This window comes from Culex quinquefasciatus, chromosome 2 (assembly GCF_015732765.1).
Source record: "Culex quinquefasciatus strain JHB chromosome 2, VPISU_Cqui_1.0_pri_paternal, whole genome shotgun sequence".
Lineage (NCBI taxonomy): Eukaryota > Metazoa > Arthropoda > Insecta > Diptera > Culicidae > Culex > Culex quinquefasciatus.
The window spans coordinates 97,205,885-97,225,304 of NC_051862.1; the positions used below are offsets into that span (position 1 = coordinate 97,205,885).

General features: G+C 35.7%; 1 long non-coding RNA gene across 1 annotated transcript; it reads left to right on the top strand.

Annotated features, from left to right (window-relative positions):
* The first annotated feature begins 9,180 nt into the window (after positions 1–9,180).
* LOC6031501 lies at positions 9,181–10,493 on the top strand. The gene is made up of 3 exons (XR_005277395.1): positions 9,181–9,268; positions 9,325–9,508; positions 9,571–10,493. It is a non-coding gene; the product is annotated as an uncharacterized LOC6031501 (long non-coding RNA).
* Positions 10,494–19,420: the final 8,927 nt, after the last annotated feature.

Here is a 19,420-nt window from a genome sequence, read left to right on the forward strand (position 1 = left end):
ATTATACAAGAAATTGTATAATATTTTACTTTTACGACCAAAAAGTTGGTAGGCATGCCAATCTATGCAACTTTGTCGAAGACACCCAAATTTTACTTTTTCACTCTTGCTACAAGCAATTGAATACAAGCAGCAGAATATAATATATTTAGAGCAATTTATGTGCTCTTAAACACGGATAGAAATCCTGTCCGGGAAATCGACAACATTGTTGTCGATTTGCTCTAAAATTCGTTTCGTAATGTTGTCAACCAGTCGTCCGGTAACATTTGCATTGAAATCGACAACAATGTTCTCGATTCTGAAGCGTGACGATTGGGTACGCCTGGCTCAAAACAAAAAGCATGCAGCCATCCCAAACGAAGGGTGGCGGTTTAATCGGTTTTTGAATTGACCGTTGGATATTTCTTTTGGTTCAGTAAAACAGTTGATTCGTTTTTTTTATTTATTGAGGCAAAAAATACATCATTAATTAACAAAATAATCTTTGTGTGAGTGTGTGTGTGTGTGTGTGTGTGTGTGTGTGTGTGTGTGTGTGTGTGTGTGTGTGTGTGTGTGTGTGTGTGTGTGAGTATGTGTGTTTGTTTGGAATATGGGAATACAAGAAAATAGTGTTTTTACAATCAGGAAACATGGGGATCTGGGGATTGAAGAATGTGGAGTTTTTGGGAATATGGGATTTTCTGAATCTGGCAATCCCGAATCAAAATTAGGGAACATGGGGATCTGGGGATTGAAGAATGTGGAGTTTTTGGGAATATGGGATTTTCTGAATCTGGCAATCCCGAATCAAAATTAGGGAATTTGTGATTTTAGGAACTTGGTATTATGTTATTTTAGAAATTTGGGAATATCGAAATAAGAAAATTTAGGAATTCAAGAACCTGATAATGTGGGAATTTGGGAATTTAGGAATTTATGAATTTAGGAATTTAGGAATTTAGGAATTAAGGAATTTAAGAATTTGGGAATTTGGGATTTTGGGAATTGAAGAATTTGGGGATTTGTGAATTTGGGGATTTGGGAATTTAGGAATTTGAGAATTTAGGAATTTAGGAATTTGGGAATTTAGCGATTGGGAATTGGGAATTTGAGAATGGGAATTTAGAATTTGGGAATTTGGGGATTTGGGAATTTAGGAATTTGAGGATTTAGGAATTTAGGAATTTGGAAATTTGAGAATTTGGTAATTTGGGAATTTCGAAATTTAAGAAATTGGAATTTAGGAATTTAAGAATTAAGGAATTTGAGAATTTAGGAATTTAGGAATTAAGGAATTTGGGAATTTAAGAATTTGATAATTTTGGAATTTGGGAATTTAAGAATTTGGGAATTTGGGAAAATGAAGAATTTGGGATTTTAAGAATTTGGGAATTTAGAAATTTGAAAATTTGTGAATTTGGGATTTAAAATTGAGAATTTGGGAATTTGAGAATTTGGGAATTTAAGAATTTGGGAATTTAAGAATTTGGGAATTTAAGAATTTGGGAATTTGGGAATTTGAAAATTTGGGAATTGGGGAATTTGGGAATTAGTGAATTTGTTAATTTGGGAATTTGGGAATTTAAGTATTTGGGAATTTGAGAATTTGTGAATTTGGGAATCTGGGGATTTGGGAATTTGGGAATTTGGGAATTAAGAAATTTAGAAATTCAGGAATTTGGAATTTAGGAATTAAGGAATTTAAAAATTTAGGAATTTAGGAATTTAGGAATTCAGGAATTTAGGAATTTAGGAACATAGGAAATAGAGAATTTGGGAATGTAAGAATTTGGGAATTTGGGAATTTTGGAATTTGAGAATTAAGGAATTTGAGAATTAAGGAATTTGGGAATTTGGGATTTTGGGAATTTGAAAATTTGAAAATTTGAGAATTTGGGAATTTAGGAATTTAAGAATTTAGAAATTCAGGAATTTAGGAATTCAGGAATTGAGGAATTTAAGAATTTAAGGAATTTGGGAATTAAAGAATTTGGGAGTTTGGGAATTTAAGAATTTGGGAATTTGGGAATCTGTGAATTTGGGAATTTGGGATTTTGAAATTTGAGAATTTGGGAAATTAGGAATTTAGGAATTTGGGAATTTGGGAATTTGGGAATTTGTGAATTCGGGAATTTAGTAATTGAAGAATTTTTGAATTTGGGAATTTAAGAAATTGGGAATTTGGGAATTTGAGAACTTAAGAATTTAGAAATTAGGGAATTTGGGAATTTGGGAATTAAGGAATTTGAGAATTTAGGAATTTTGAATTCAGGAATTTGGGAATTTAGGAATTTGGGAATTAAGGAATTTGGGAATTTGGGAATTTGGAAATCTGGGAATTTAAGAATTTGGGAATTTGAAAATTTGGGAATTGGGGAATTTGGGAATTAGTGAATTTGTTAATTTGGGAAGTTGGGAATTTGTGAATTTGGGAATTCAGGAATTTAAGAATTTTTGAATTTGTTAATTTGGGAATTTAAGAAATTGGGAATTTGGGAATTTGAGAATTTAAGAATTTGAGAATTTAGGAATTTAGAAATTTGGGAATTTGGGAATTTAGGAATTTGAGAATTAAGGAATTCAGGAATTTGGGAATTGGGGAATTTGGGAATTGGGGAATTTAGGAATTTGGGAATCAGGAATTTGGGGATTTGTTAATTTTGAATTTAAATTTTGTTAATTTGAATTGAATTTGGAAATTTGAATTTGGGAATTTAAGAATTTGGGAATTTGAAAATTTGGGAATTGGAGAATTTAGGAATTAGTGAATTTGTTAATTTGGGAAGTTGGGAATTTAAGAATTTGGGAATTTTGGGAAATTTAGAAATACGGAATTTGTGAATTTGGGAATTTGGAAATTTAAGAATTTGAGAATTCGGGAATTGGGGAATTTGGGAATAAATGAATTTGCTTGTGAATTTGTTAATTTGGGAATTTGGGAATATGGGAATTTGGGAATTTGGGAATTTAAGAATTTGGGAATTTAAGAATTTTGGAATTTTAGAATTTTAGAATTTAGGAATTTGGGAATTTGGGAATTTGGGTATTTTTAATTTTAGAATTTCAGAATTTCAGAATCTTAGAATTTTAGAATTTTAGAATTTCAGAATTTTAGAATTTTAGAATTTTAGAATTTTAGAATTGTAGAATTTTAGAATTTTAGAATTTTCGAATTTTCGAATTTTAAATTTTAAATTTTAAATTTTAGAATTTTAGAATTTTAGAATTTTAAATTTTAGAATTTTAAATTTTAAATTTTAAATTTTAAATTTTAGAATTTTAGAATTTTAGAATATTAGAATTTTAGAATTTTAGAATTTTAGAATTTTAGAATTTAAAATTTTAAATTTTAAATTTTAGAATTTTAGAATTTTAGAATTTTAGAATTTTAGAATTTTAGAATTTTAGAATTTTAAATTTTAAATTTTAAATTTTAGAATTTTAGAATTTTAGAATTTTAGAATTTTAGAATTTTAGAATTTCAGAATTTTAGAATTTTAGAATTTTAGAATTTTAGATTTTAGAATTTTAGAATTTTAGAATTTTAGAATTTTAGAATTTTAGAATTTTAGAATTTTAGAATTTTAAATTTTAGAATTTTAAATTTTAGAATTTTAGAATTTTAAATTTTAGAATTTTAGAATTTTAGAATTTTAGAATTTTAGAATTTTAGATCTGTAGAATTTTAGAATTTTAGATCTTTAGAATTTTAGAATTTTAGAATTTTAGAATTTTAGAATTTTAGAATTTTAGAATTTTAAAATTTTAGAATTTTAAAATTTTAGAATTTTAGAATTTTAGGTGGTAGAGTGTAATGTGGTGTGTGTTTGTGGGTGTTCAGCGCTTTCTGCAGGACCGAAGCTTGACCGCTATCGGCTCCAGGATGCTCGACGGAGTTCGTGTTGGGTTGATGCGTCTTGTCCCGGGCAGCTTTTCTTGCCGTCGTGGTGCAATCTGAGGTGGCTGGAGATCTGGTGGAAGAGGACGGCGTCGCAGCCTGTGGAGGGAGGAAGGTCGATTAGATCGATCGATTACGAGTTTTGGGGAGAATTTGTTTATCAATCTTACCAACTTTCTGAGGGTTTCAACTGCTCGTTGAAGATTTTTTTCCCGCTGAAAAAGAGGAGGAGGAGGAGGAGGAGGAGGAGGAGGAGGAGGAGCAGGAGGAGCAGGAGGAGGAGGAGGAGGAGGAGGAGGAGGAGGAGGAGGAGGAGGAGGAGGAGGAGGAGGAGGAGGAGGAGGAGGGAGGAGGAGGAGGAGGAGGAGGAGGAGGAGGAGGAGGAGGAGGAGGAGGAGGAGGAGGGAGGAGGAGGAGGAGGAGGAGGAGGAGGAGGAGGAGGAGGAGGAGGAGGAGGAGGAGGAGGAGGAGGAGGAGGAGGAGGAGGAGGAGGAGGAGGGAGGAGGAGGAGGAGGAGGAGGAGGAGGAGGAGGAGGAGGAGGAGGAGGAGGAGGAGGAGGAGGAGGAGGAGGAGGAGGAGGAGGAGAAGAAGAAGAAGAAGAATTGCTACCCAAGTGTCCAACTGAAAACACCGCCAACAAAGTCGTTCTGGACCGAGTCGAAATTCACAAGTGCTTTCGGAAGTGGCAAAATCATCTGTCCGGGAGAAGTCAACGGTCGTTCCGCACCAGCAGCGGCGGCTGAGGATTTCTTCTCGCTAAACAACATCTTCTTCCGCATCGGCCGTGGGGCAGAAGGATGAGGAAGAGGTTCCGGCGATGCACTTATTCCGCTGTCCGCCTTCTCGAGTGCGGCCATTAGCAACGGTTCCGTCTTTAATTTCAGAACTGACCCGTACTGGACCTTTCGATCACTGTTGAGAATCGCGGCTGGCGGTGCGGATCGACCTTTCACTTCTCCCGGGCAGGTGATTTTGCCACTTCCGAAAGCACTTTTTAACTTCGACCCGGTCCGGAACGACTTTCTTGGCGGTGTTTGCAACTGGACACTTCGGCAGCACATGTTGGTGCTTTCATTTAGCACAAAGTACACTTTATTTCACCAACACCCTCGGGAACACCGTGAACTTTTCCGGTCCTCCGGTTACTTCTCCGAAAACATAAAAAAACTTTGAAAATATAAACAAACTGTCACGAGAGCAGAGTTGACGTTTTGAATTGGGCTGCGTTTTGACAGTAGTTACGCGTCGCAAAAGGATGACGGAAAAAGTCGCGTTTTCGAACACAAAAGTTTTCGAAATCGTTGAAAATGTTTTCATTTTTGAAAACATTGTAAACGAAACCGAAAACAATCGATGTTATCGATTTTAAAACAATTTGTTGACGGTTTTTCCGACAGGATTTCTATCCGTGAAAAACCAACATTTTTATGTTGAAAAAAAAAATATTTTGCTAGAAATTTAACAAAAGTCAAAGCATTTTTTGTGTTAGAAATATTCAATTTAAACACTTCAGTATTTCGAAAACGTAGGCCAATCTCAACGCAACGTTTGCATTTAAAACGATAAAAATATCTCAAATGCCATTTTCTTTAAACTTGAAATATCTTATTCTTTTTATTTCAGATTTTCAATAGAAATGTGTAAATTTCAATTAAATAGCTGATTATAAAAAAAAAATACTTCAAAACATAAAAAAGCTTGATGGTTCCTAATGCTGGAAAAAATGGTGAAATTTAAATTGAATTTTATATACTGTAGTTCAGCGATTCTCAACGGGGGTACCGGGCCTACTTGATTTACATGGCAGGGGGTACCAGCGTAGAAGAAGGTTGAGAATGGCTGCTGTAGTTGAAATATAAAATCTCTAGCTATTTCAAAGAATTGTTATAAAACCCTGAAATTTTTGCCACTTGAGCGCCCCCTTTGATAAATGAATTGAGAGAATTTAATTTTAAATTTAATTCTGGTACAATTATTGAAATAGTTGATTTTGGCGCCCCAAGTGTTATAAGTAATATTTGTAATATTCCGACCAAGATTATCGAGTTATTTTGTAGTCCTACTTTAAAATTTGGCGCCCCTTTTGTTCTGAATACCTTTCTAGGATTTTATAATAACATGACAAATTTGTACAATCATCGTTTTCGGCGCCTCCCAAGGGCTGGCGCCCTTGGCGGTCGCCGACTGCGCCAACCCCTAGGTACGGCGCTGGTTATGGTGGTGTGAGTTGATAAAATTATTCTCTCGATTTTGGCTCTGAGCCCTCAATAAATTTTGAGGTAACGATTCTCTCGACTCGGAATTTTGGGTGTGGTATATTATGCGTTTCAAATCCCGTTTTTATTGGAGTTTTGGCTCCATGGCTTGCAAGGTTTTATCCCATATTCCCGAATCCCACTTTCCCGAATCCCATATCCCCGAAAATCATTTCCCCAAAAATTCCACATTCCCGAAAATCATTTCCCCGAAAGTGCCATTTCCCCGAAAATCATTTTCCCGAAATTTCCACATCCCCGAAATTCCATATCCCCGAATGTCATTTACCTGAATGGCCATTCTACCGAACTGTCGTTTTCCCGAATTTACATATACCCGAATGGTTATTTCCCCGAAAGTTCCATTTTCCCGAATGATAATAACTTAGATATAAACTTAATTGTTTTTAAGGGGTATTTTTACAAAAGTTTGACCTTAATATTAAATTCTCCTACGTGTGTTTTTAAATATGAAAAAAAAAAAAAAAAACAAATAACCGTAGAAGGCCATTCATAAACCACACGGAAACTTCAAGAAAGCGAGGTTTTGAGATCATCCATGTTCAATAAAAAAGATTTTTTTTGTATGGACAATTTTCAGCAAAGCACAATTTTCCAAAACGGTATCCACGTGGTAAGGATTGCACAGCACCAATATCTTTAGGTGACGACTCGAAACGCAGGAATCAGTTTGTTCTAGATTTTGTTACACTTTTTAGTGAAATCTAAAAAGTTGATTATTGAATTACAAAATGCATTTTTTTAAATATTTCACCGCCGCCATTTTGGGTTTAAAATTACCCGAAGTGAACTTTCGACAAGGCCTTTGGTGGATATCCGAGTCTGGACTGTATTTCGATTTTAAACTAAATGCAAAAAAAGCGAAATGATCAATGTATCAAATCGACGCTGTCGTGCTATCTTGTCGTTTGTCGCTTTTTGACGTTCCGAGAAAAATGCGTGTTAGTGTTTGACCTTGAATAAACGAAAAATAGAGCACGCTATGTAAACAATAACAGTCACGTTTTATTTTGTTGACCATTCTGTGCATTGTCCTGAAATTTGTTTGAATTTGGTTGCTGAGGTCCCGAGTTATAATTACAATCGTTTACGGTAGTCGGGCATGTACGTGTGTCAAACGCATTCTGATCTGAAACCTCCAGTTGTCTCACTTACAGCAATTTTCAGAGTGTGTCAAGTTATCACGAGACAAAATTTTTCTGCGACGAAATGAGAAAAATAGGCAAATGAATTAAGCGGCACGCAGCTATTTCGATTTGTTCATTAGAAATAAGGGAGCGTTCTTTTATTACGTAACGCAAAATTTGGGATTTTTGACCCCCCCCCTTCCCCCCCCCCTTCGTAACAAATCGTAACAGATGAGCGACCCCACCCCCCGCCCCTGTAACGTGTATGGCAAGATCTTTTTGCATTTTTTAAGAATTCTAACTTGAAAATTTTGCGTTACATAGCAGAATTTTCAGCACTCCCCCCTCCCCTATTTTCGTAACATTTCGTAACATACACTGACACCCCCTCCACCGCGCGTGGTTTTGGGCAACGGGCATACCCGCCTGACCGGGTTCGGGGATATGGTCATTCGGGAAAATGATTTTCGGGGATGTGGAAAATTAGGGGAAGTGGCCATTCGGGAAAATGGTTTTTAGGGGAAGTCGCCATTCGGGGATGTGGCCAATGGATTGTTCGGGGAAATGATTTTCGGGTAAATTACATTTCGGGAAAGTGTCTTTTCGGAGATGTGGCATTCGGGGAAATGTCTTTTCGGGAATGTGGGTTTCGGGGAAATGTCATAGATTCTTATTTTTGCAGTTGAATCAATTTTGAAGCACGCATAAAATTTTTATAATTTTTGCTTTTAATTTTGTTCAAGTGAAAACTCCCAGAATTTTATTTTAGAATTTTTACTCAAACATCTAGTTTAAAAAAAATATTTGCTTTAAGTATAAAATTCAAAGTCAAATCCCTTCAAAGAGTAAATCTGCTCACTGGGAATACTGACCGGTAGGGGATGGGTTTCGACTAACGGCGTGCTGGATTTCCAATCCAGAGGTCGTGAGTTTGATTCTCGTACCGGGATGATGAAGTTTTTAGAATTGTCCGGAGAATTCAAAATACCGTTTAACAAAGAGAACATATGATACATTTTCTCAATTATTGTTAACTTACCTAAACACTTTAGAAATACGTGCTAACTTTGTCTAGAAGTGCTTTGAGCACTTATCAATCAATTTTAGTATGGGTGGAAGGCAAGGTGGAAGGCACTCCATTCGTATTTATGTTGTATTTTTCACCTTGCAAAAAAAAACTGAAGGTAATCAAATTCACCAAGGAAATAATCAAATTAATTTCCAGAAATTATATTTGAAACTTAACATTTATGCGATATGTTTAAGCAAATTTAAGATTGACACAAGACAACAAGCAAATAAATTGCTTCAATAGATAACAAAAAATGTGTTTATTACGAGAAATAGACAAAACTCGAGCGCAACGCCCCTGCGTAAAAAGATGTTCGAATGTAACACCAATGTTCTTGAAGAGTTTCTGTAGGTTTCCGGAACTCAAAACGGAATAGCTGCAAACACAGTTAAGGAACACATTTTAAACGCTTCGGCAGTTTTCCAAACGGGAAGATTCCTATGAGCACTTTCATGAGTTGAACATAGATCGGATTTCTATAAGGCAGGTTTTCTTTTTATCAAATGAGCCAAAATTTACTCCTATATATTATCAGTAGTGTTATGTCCATATGTCAAACAATATTATCTCTGGTGGACACCCTGTTTTTTTTCAATTCCACTCGAAATCATTAAGCAATGTGTTTGCAGTGGTCTGCTGATAACAATATAGTGCGATTGTCTGTTCAGTTACCTTTGCCAATTCAAGCCGAATTGATCACTTTTTGAGATTCTTTGAGTTAATTTGAGAACAGCACGGTTTTTGAATAACTCTTAAGATGACACGTCTAGACATCAACAATTATGCCACCAGAAAGTCTTTTGTGCAAGGTATGCTTGATTTGGCCTTACTCACTGTTGGCTGAGTGTTGGCGAAGCTCATCCGTTTTATACAATTCTGTTTTCCCTAATAATCAGCTCTATATCATTGCAGGTAACTTAGTTATTTTGAATTGAAAATCAATATATTGTTAATTTGGCTCGTTCTAGGTGGTTCAAGCAATTATTATAATAATACTCGTATTGGTGCTGAATATCAACAAAACTGAAGAGCAAAACAAATCGAATATTGTAAACAACGTGCTGATGTGCATTTCAATAGTGTCTGTCGTTATCAACATAATCATAAGTGCCTTTGATATGAGGAATGAAGTTTTGAGGAAATAAATTTAAGGTAACATTGAAAATAGATCAATTTGTCAAACCAATTACGCTCAAACTAATCCAATCTGTTAGAATATAGAGTGCTGCTGCAAATCAATATCAATCAGGCAGCAAAACACTAAAAGCTTTTTCTGCTGGCCTGACGAAAATTCAATTTAAATCCAAATCTCATTGGACTATCCATCAAGAGTCGTGTCATCTCAAATTCCTTCTGAGTTGCCGTTGCAATCTACGGCTCTATGTAACGCCCCGGCAGGGGGCAGCAGGTATAATTAAATTTCTCGCATCAAGGTACACTTCGAAAGGAAAAATCTTTGATCACCAGCAACCAGCAATCCCGAGCATAAAACGTGTCCACATCCATTTCTGAGCTGAACACCATGGCAATGGTCAGAGTCCTTCTGCCCCCCTCTACATAAAGCCAAGCCATCCTCAGAGGAGTATGACCGAGGTCAGGCCGGATCTCGGAGCTGGCCCAGATTACATTAGAAATTAATTTGAATAAATGAAAAGCTTTTAAAACACTTTGGTGTGATAAAAATTTGCTTTTCGTGATGCTCCGATAAAAGCGACTACGACGCCATCATCATCCGGCAATCCGGCAAAATTCCAAGGACCAACCCCTCAGACGCGGAGGGTGACTTCAACAAGCGACTGGCTGGAAAATTCCCCCTCAGGTTAAGGTACACACATACACAACACGTTTTTTGTGTGTATGGGTGAGGAGTGTTGTTTGTGTGTGCACAGCACTCAAGTGAGGAACTTTCAAAATCGTCGCCGGATCTGCTGGAGTGACATCGCCCGCCAGCCGGGGGCAAAAGGAAGGAAGAAATTATCCCCCGGAAGGGACACACAAGCGAAATTAAGGCGACTTGGGCATGTACACCACCCAGGGCCGCACGTGTACACCGCGCTGGTACGGTACAGCTTGGGTTTATGTACCAAGTGTGGATAACCCGGTACAGGGTTGCCACATTGGAAACCTTGTATACATTTTTTTTAAATTTAAAGCCATCATTTTTAAATAAAATATAAACAATAACAGATATTTTTTGAACATTTTTGTTTTAATAATTTGCCAACGAATAAAAATAGCCCTTTGACGCATATTTAGAGTGATTTTACAATTCTTGAGAATGAAGAATTAGTTATTGTAACATTTTTCCTGTTCCGCAAAATTTCCGTGAAATTTGGTGAAATTATGATCCCCGTGAAAATTGCATTTTTTTAGTGTGAAAAATCACTAAGCCTAGGTATGACGGACGTTTTGTTATAAATTAAGATATGATTTTTTGAAAAATAAAAAGCATATTTTAAATTATCTAAAATGCACTCATTTAAAAAAAAACTTTATTTGTAAAAATTATCTGTAAAATTTAATTCTAAGTCAAAAAGTTTCTCTGTTAAATTTCTATAATGTACACCGTTTATTGCCTTTATAACCTTACTCAGGAACGGCTATAAAATAACTCGAAAAATGGACTTACTTTTTAATTTGACCTCCTAGACCCACCTTCATTTATACATTTAAGTTCTGAGCAAATGTCTGTGTGGTAATGTGTAGGGACGTGTACAAAAAAAAATGTCACTCGACTTTTTCCAGAATGGCTGAAAGGATTTTGATGTCTCAAAATCAGCATCAGTAGATACTTCAAAATATATTTTGACTAAGTTCCTGGAAGATTCCTGGAAGGCTTAGGAAATGCTTGTCAAAACTCATAAAAAACGTAAAAAATCTGTCGAATTTTTTTCAGGTCTTGACTATGACTTTGTCAAAACGAGTATAAAAAAAATCTGGTGTTATACCATCAAAAACTATTTTAAAATTATAGTTTTCAGCACTTTCTACAGATAGGTGGGGCAAAAGAACAAAGCGTGAAAAATTATGCTTATTTACTAACAATTGAGTAGTTATCACTTAGAAACATATGATTATAATGCATTTGAAACGTTTCTTTCGTTTTTAGAAGACATAATAATAGCTTACTAATAATTAGAGCGTTTTTTTCGAATAACTAATATTATCAGAAAAAATATGATAAATTTTCATCATCACTATATTTTGAGAGGGATTTTTTAATAACATGTTTTATCAGTTTTAATGCAATTTAATATATTTATTTCCCAACAAGCTGTGTTGTTGCAGCAATTCGTATTTTTATTCATGCTAAAAATTAGAGTTGGGACTTCGGATATCCGAATAATTTACATTTTTTCCATATAAAACCAGAAATCGTCTTTTCAATCAAACCAAATCGTAAGAGATGTACGAAAATCGTATAAGAACTGAAAATTATTTGGATAACAATATTTGAGGAACCCAAAATTGATTTAAGAATAAAAATGTAACGGATCGGATAGTTTTTCGGAAAATAGTATTCGACCAGAAATCACAATATACAACATTAACGGTATTTTGAATACCTGTAAAATTATTTTGTTTCGTCTTAATGTCACCCCACAGATGTGAGACAAAGCTGGCGTGTATGAGTTAGTTCACTTTCTAATAGAATTATCAATGCTGCAAATTATCCGGATATCCAAAGTCCCAGCTCTAATGAAAATCCGTATGGTATATTTGCCCCACCAAAACAAGGGTTTTCAAAAGCCCCTTACAAACATAACTAAATAATAAATCATTCTTTATAATAGGTAAAAGTCATGGGCAGGGACACTATCTAACTAGGAGCAATAGCACTTAGATAGAATTAACCAAACAAAAACTCTAAGACTTATTGTGTGCTTTCGAAATATTATAAGAGAACAAAGGTTTTGAAAAAAACTTCATTCATTCTTAAGTTCCGTGGCATTTACGTCGTTATGGTGGTTATGTGGAAGTAGAATCAACTAATTGCAATGCTAGGAACAATTCCTCATACTAGAAAAATCCAAATTGTAAAAATAAGGCCGTACGAACGATTGCCCCTCTTGTCCAACCTTCGCTTACAGCCTTGCAAAGAATGAAAATTACCAAAAATGCGTTTTTATCTACAATTCTACCCAATTGATTAGATTTTCAATGATAAAAAGTGAAACTTGCGTGAAATTTTCTCAACTCCTTGAATTTTATTAACACTTTAATTAGAAAAAATGGTAAAAATCGTTATTTCATTTCTAATCTAATCTAATTTAATCAGACCCTAGCGCAGCCAATCTTTCGAAGGGATCCTGGAGAGTGCCTTAGGTTAGATGACGCCTAGCACTCTTCTTGTCATTCATTAACATTTGTAGTGCGCCATTGCATCGGAATGCATTGAAACATCACAAGCGTTAAAGCGGCCAGGCCTACTGCGTAAAGCCGTATCGCAGAGATGATTCGTAATTGGGTTGAGTTTGAGCACTGAGTGTTCGAACAACAACACAATTCTGAATCGACAGGGGAGGAAGAAGTGTGGGGACACACCACCATACGCTCCGTGATCTGGTTGTATTCGTTCGGAGCACCATGCTAAGAAGGTTTGGTAGGTACGCCGGGACCCTCTGGGATGGGACATTGTATTTCCACGAATGCCCTGGACACTATTTGCCGTGGTTATAGCGCAACAACTCGCTCTCTGTAACAGTATTCCTGATTCCGGTCCAAGCATATCAAGTCGCCATGGCCTAGAGGTTAGCATTTTTGCTTACCAACCCAAAGGACGGGGGATCGAACCCCGCCTCGAGCGACTTTGATTTTTCGTTCATACCTATTTATCATTTCAAATTTATGTGTTCTTAACTTTCTCGTTGGGAGCAGATGGGCATCGAACCCAGAACCATTCGCTTACAAAGCGAACACCGTAGCCAGTCAGCCACGGCCGCTCCTAATGGTAAAAATCGTTATTTCATTTAAATAAAAACTTATGTTCATTTTTTACTTGTTGTACGATTTCTACAAGCAAATAAGCCATATACGTTGATTTGCACTTTTATGTTTGCTTGCTTCCTTAAACAATTTCGTGGCAAAGGTTCTCATGAAAATTAGGTATTCCGAATTAAAATTAGTCTCCGTTAGTACGGAATAGAAACCTTTTCTTCTAAAATTATAAATTAACTCAACTTAGAATGATGGCATCCCTGACTTCCCACAAACCCCAATGTAACAGACGCTTAGCCCAGCATCGTCATCATCATTGGATTGAGAACAAGCCTGGCCGCGGGAAAACGGGGGCGCAATGTTGTCTCGGGGTGACACATTATCAACTGCACGCGGTGCCAGTGATCACCTCGTGGGAGTGGGTTGGGGGTCGGAGTGGGGTTATGTAAGCAAGTCCACCCCCCCGTAAGTATGTACTATGAACTGTACATATCACCATCCCTGGTGGTGCCAAGACGATGCTGCCACACCGCAAGAGGCCACAAAAAGCAAAAGAGGGAGCAGCAGCCACAGAAGAGCGTTGTCATGGAAACCGGCCTTGGCTGAGGAAACTGTCCTATCGGGATCTAGAAGAGGAAAAAAGAGAGTTAAAGCAAAACGAAAAAAAAAGAAAAACTAGGGTGAAAAATATAAACAATCCTTGTCGCCCAGTGTTGGAATGAAAATGATTTTTCTTCTGATGAAGCAACAACGTGATGCTACTGCCAGCTATCCAGCCAAAGTTGCCTCACGGGCTTACACAACCTTAAAAAGTTGGTCCTCGTTCTCGTCGTCCGTGTTGTTGACAGACAGGACCAGACCGCTCCAGGGCAGATCCCACTGCTGGATGAGTCAGGGCTTTGGTCGTCCTCGGTCACACACTCTGTCGAGCAAAAGACAACACACGCTGGCAGTTCGGTCGGGAAAATCTGTTTGGCTTCCAGCATCCAGGAAATATTTGCTAAATAAATATTCACCCTCCTCGTGCAGTGTATGTGTGCCGGAGTGTGTATGTGTGCGCGCACCCTCGCCACTGCCTGGGCTCTGTATTAAGAGTGTTTAAAAGTGGGTGGCTCGAGTAAATATGGCAGCCGACACCAAATGCTCTCGACACGTAGGGTGCCGCGTTGCCATGGTGACATCCCCCTAGCCAGCTTCACTAGTCGTTTCTCTTCTTTGTCCACGTGCTCAACGGAAAGCGTCGCGACGACATTTTGTACCACCACACTGCGGAAGGATGGCGATGCTGTTTTATAACTAAATTCAAAACCTACAATATTTTTTACATATTTGGTTTTTAGTGAAAACTGCAGAAGACAGAAATTCTTGTGATTTTATAAATAAACAAAACAGCCAAATCTCTGTTTGAAATTATTTTTTTAGTAATTATTATCAGTTTTGGTATTTTGCTAAACAATTTGAAAAAAGATCACCTCTACTCTAGGCTCAATTAACGAAGGGGAGTATCAGCATAACGAAATAGCAAGGGGCTTTGTGGTGGATGATTGGAGCTTGATACTGCCTGCTGACAACACTCTCTCTTGGGGAAAATAGATAGAATGCCACCCTCTCCCAACTTTCGCGGATCTGTACATTAAAGTTGAATGAAAAAAATCATAAGAACAGTTCTCTCAGATTTCGGTCATTCGATTTTTTTGTATTTTTTAATCCGACTGAAACTTTTTTGGTGCCTTCAGTATGCCCAAAGAAGCCATTTTGCATCATTATTTTGTCCATATAATTTTCCATACAAATTTGGCAGCTGTCCTCACAAAAATAATGTATGAAAATTCAAAAATCTATATCTTTTGAAGGAATTTTTTGATCGATTTGGTGTTTTCGGCAAAGTTGTAGGTATGGATACGGACTACACTGGAAAAAAATGATACACGGTAAAAAAATTGGTGATTTTTTATTTAACTTTTTATCACTGAAACTTGATTTGCAAAAATACACTACTTTTATTTTTTTTATTTTTTTATATGTTTTAGAGGACATAAAATGCCAACTTTTCAGAAATTTCCAGGTTGTGCAAAATATTTTTGAGCGAGTTATGAATTTTTTAACCAATACTGATTTTTTCAAAAAATCGAAATATTGGTCGCAAAAAATTTTCAACTTCATTTAAAAAAAATCAAATTTGCAATCAAAAAGTACCATAGTGAAATTTTGATAAGGTGCACCGTTTTCATGTTAAATCCATTTTTAGGTGACTTTTTTGAAAATAGTCGCAGTTATTCATTTTTTTAATTAGTGCACATGTTTGCCCACTTTTGAAAAAAATATTTTTGAAAAGCTGAGAAAATTCTCTATATTTTGCTTTTTTGAACTTTGTTGATACGACCCTTAGTTGCTGAGATATTGCAATGCAAAGGTTTAAAAACAGGAAAATTGATGTTTTCTAAGTCTCACCCAAACAATCCACCATTTTCTAACGTCGATATCCCAGCAACTAAAAAAAATTTCAATCTTTTCGAAAAAAAATATTTTTAAAATTTTTAAACCGAGACTAACATTTTAGAAGGGCGTAATATTGAATGTTTGGCCCTTTTAAAATGTTAGTCTTGACTTGAAAGTTTTGAAAATATTGTTTTCGAAAAGATCGGAAAATTTCACAAATATTTCAAATTTTAACATTGAAAATCTGACCATTAGTTGCTGAGATATCGACATTAGAAAATGATGGATATTTTTGGGTGAGGCTTGGAAAACATCAATTTTCCTGTTTTTAAACCTTTGCATGGCAATATCTCAGCAACTAAGGGTCGTATCAACAAAGTTCAAAAAAGCAAAATATAGAGAATTTTTTCAGCTTTTCAAAAATATATTTTAAAAATGAAAAACTACGACTATTTTCAAAACAGTCACCTAAAAATGGATTTAACTTGAAAACGGTGCACTTTATCAAAATTTCACTATGGTACTTTTTTATTGCAAATTTGAAAAAATCAGTATTGATTAAAAAATTCATAACTCGCTCAAAGATTTTTTGCACTACCTGGAAATTTCTGAAAAGTTGGCATTTGATGTCCTCTAAAACATATCAAAAAATAAAAAAAAAATAAAAATAGGGTTGTTTTGCAAATCAAGTTTTAGTGACAAAAAGTTAAATAAATAATCACCAATTTTTTTTACCGTGTATCATTTTTTTCAGTGTAGTCTGTATCCATACCTACAACTTTGCGCAAGACACCACATCGATAAAAAAATTCCTTCCTACAGATTTTTGAATTTTCATACATCATTTTTGTATGGACAGCTGCCAAATTTGTATGGAAAATTATATGGACAAAATAATGATGCAAAATGGCTTCTTTGGGCATACCGAAGGCATCAAAAAAGTTTCAGCAGGATTAAAAACTACAAAAATTAAAGTTGAAGCATAAAGATCGATTTCGTAGAGAATTGAAAAATTACTCAGTTTTAAACACAGCCGTTTCCTTTGATAATATTTTTTAACAATGCACAGCTCAAAACTGTACAACCATGTGTAATTTGAAAACAAGTATATTTTCCTAAATTTTTAAAACGTAAATATGGATTAAATTTTCAAGCTTGCAGTAAAATTTATATTTGGAAACATTATTTAGCGCTTGTATATCGTTTTATTAAAAACTCGCTATTTCTTTACATTTGTACAGCTTTTAAGTCAGACTATTGAAACTTACAGGAAACCAAGAAATCGGAGCAAAAAGTTCGATCTTTTGTAATAAATTAAGCGAGCTCTTTGCGATAGGGGCAGAGGGGGTAATATGCACCCCCTAAGGGAAAACTGTGATTTCTCTACCATTACAGCATTACTGTGGAAGAATTTTGTTCGATGTTCTAAACCAACTATTATTCTTCGTCATCTATGTGAAAAAAGTCCTCAAAAAGTTTTCAAAAAAGTCCTCAAAATTGTTCAAAAACATCAAATTTCTAAAAACATTTCTGATTCATTTCAAACAACCATGCGGGGCAATATGCACCGCAACGTTGGAGCAAAATGCACTGCAACAACGGGGCAAAATGCACCACAACATGGGGCAAAAAGCACCGGGTAAAAGCAGTTTTCACTAGTCACCACTAGATGACACCGTTGTTTTTACAAAGAAACTTCACAGCGGTGCATTTTGCCCCGACTACGCTTTTTGTAGCAAATTTACTTAAAAATGCATTTTTTGATGTTTTTAGACTCATCTGTCTATAGAATAATGAAGATTATGGCTAAAACTATCTACCTCAAAACATACAAATAAATAAATGATCAATAAATGATTTTTATTTTGTCCAAAATCATAATGAAAGTTCAATTAAAATTAGATGAAAACACAACATTTTAATGTTTTGCAATGTTTCCTAACTTAAGCTAATTTTATACTACGAAGCTCAAATTTTTCCAGCATTGCTAATAATAAGCTTCCAATTTCCATGATTTTTCCCCGAACAATTCTTCCAAATACCGAGAAAAGCAGGGAGTGTATTTATTTTGCCCCGGGGGTGCATATTACCCCCTCAAAAAAGAGAGATTAAGTCTTCCCACTAGGGCGTCCCAAAAAACGAAAAGTGGTCAAAACTTTGGTGCTCACCCCTAAGATGATAGATTAGGATGTCAGCAACAATTGTTTCCGAAAATCCCAAAAATGGTTTACAACTCGCGCGCATTTTTCGAGTATTTTTCAGAAATGCGCGTAACAAACGTACTAAAATTTGGTCGCCTTGGGCTCAGAGTTATAGTTTAGTGTCCCATGAACAAATTCCTGTCCTTAACAGGTTGTGATTGGGCATAGCACGGCGTTTTAGAAAAACATTTTGCTTTTTTTAAATTCAATTTATGTCCACGCAAAGCCGAGATATTTGCATTTTAGTGAACAAAAAGTGACGAGTTTTGAAAATTCATGGCATATAAGGGTCATTTCACTTCAACTGTACACAAAAAAGTACAAATTCGAAATCGACTTTCTTTGATCAAGCTCAAATTTGGTGGAGCTATTGATACTATCAAAACATGCAAGAATCCCGATTGGACCACCTCTTTTTTTTGGCACCGCGCCAAAGTTGAGCATTTTTTTTACTTTTTTTTTCAAATGGCCATGCATATCTCGAAAACAAAATAATGATTTTCGTTTGGAATCAAACTTTGATGCATTTTGCGCAATTGAAAACTTTACACGCATTTTTCTCAATATACATACATGCGATTAAATTTTGAATTGAACTTCACCATCGTGTTCCCCAGACGATTTTACATTAGAATCAATTTTTCACATGCTGGGCGAATTAAAATTTCTTGAGATAACCATTTTTTTAGCTTGCAGTTCCAGAATATACCTACCACGCGATGCATTTTGAATGGAAATGAGAATGTAATGTAAATCCTCGAAAAAATACATTTCTTTTTTTTTTGCTATTCCGTCGTGAATCTCCTTACTTTTCCTGTCATTTTCGAACGAAATGATGCTGAAAAGTTGAATTTTTCAACACTTGTTTGGAAAAGTAATAGTTTTCAACATTTTTGCCCTCCTCACCTTACTGAGGAAAGGCTATAAAATCACTCGGAAAATGAACTTTTAATTAGACCTCCTAGACCTACCTCAATGTCAATGTCACTAGAATATCTCGGCACAGGCTCAATAGTGTGGTTCAGGCCCCCTTGGAAATGCAAAAAGTGGTCAAAGACCGTTGCATTGTTGATTAAATCATTGTTCTATGCCCACTAAAGCTCTCCTGAAATTTTCAGCCAATTTGGTTCAGGTTTGGCCACAGCTCTGGGACATTTAAGTTTGCATGGGATTTTCAACGTTTTACTACGGGAAAAAATCTTTTTTTAGTTTTTACTGCCTCAACAATCAGTTACCCATTTAAGTAATTAGAACTAATAAAATGTATGTAGATTATTGTATGGGGAACAACTTTTCAGAACATCACAGGTTGATCCGAGTTAATCTGGCTTAATTATAAGTGGTTTAAGCTATGGTGTCGTAATTGTTTTTTGTAAAGGGCCAACACCGCATTTTTTTTTCTAATTTTCATCTAGGCGCTCACTACGATTTGTTTTTCATAGCTTGACAACTTTTATGTTGTTGCTGTCAAAAAAAAATTCAACTG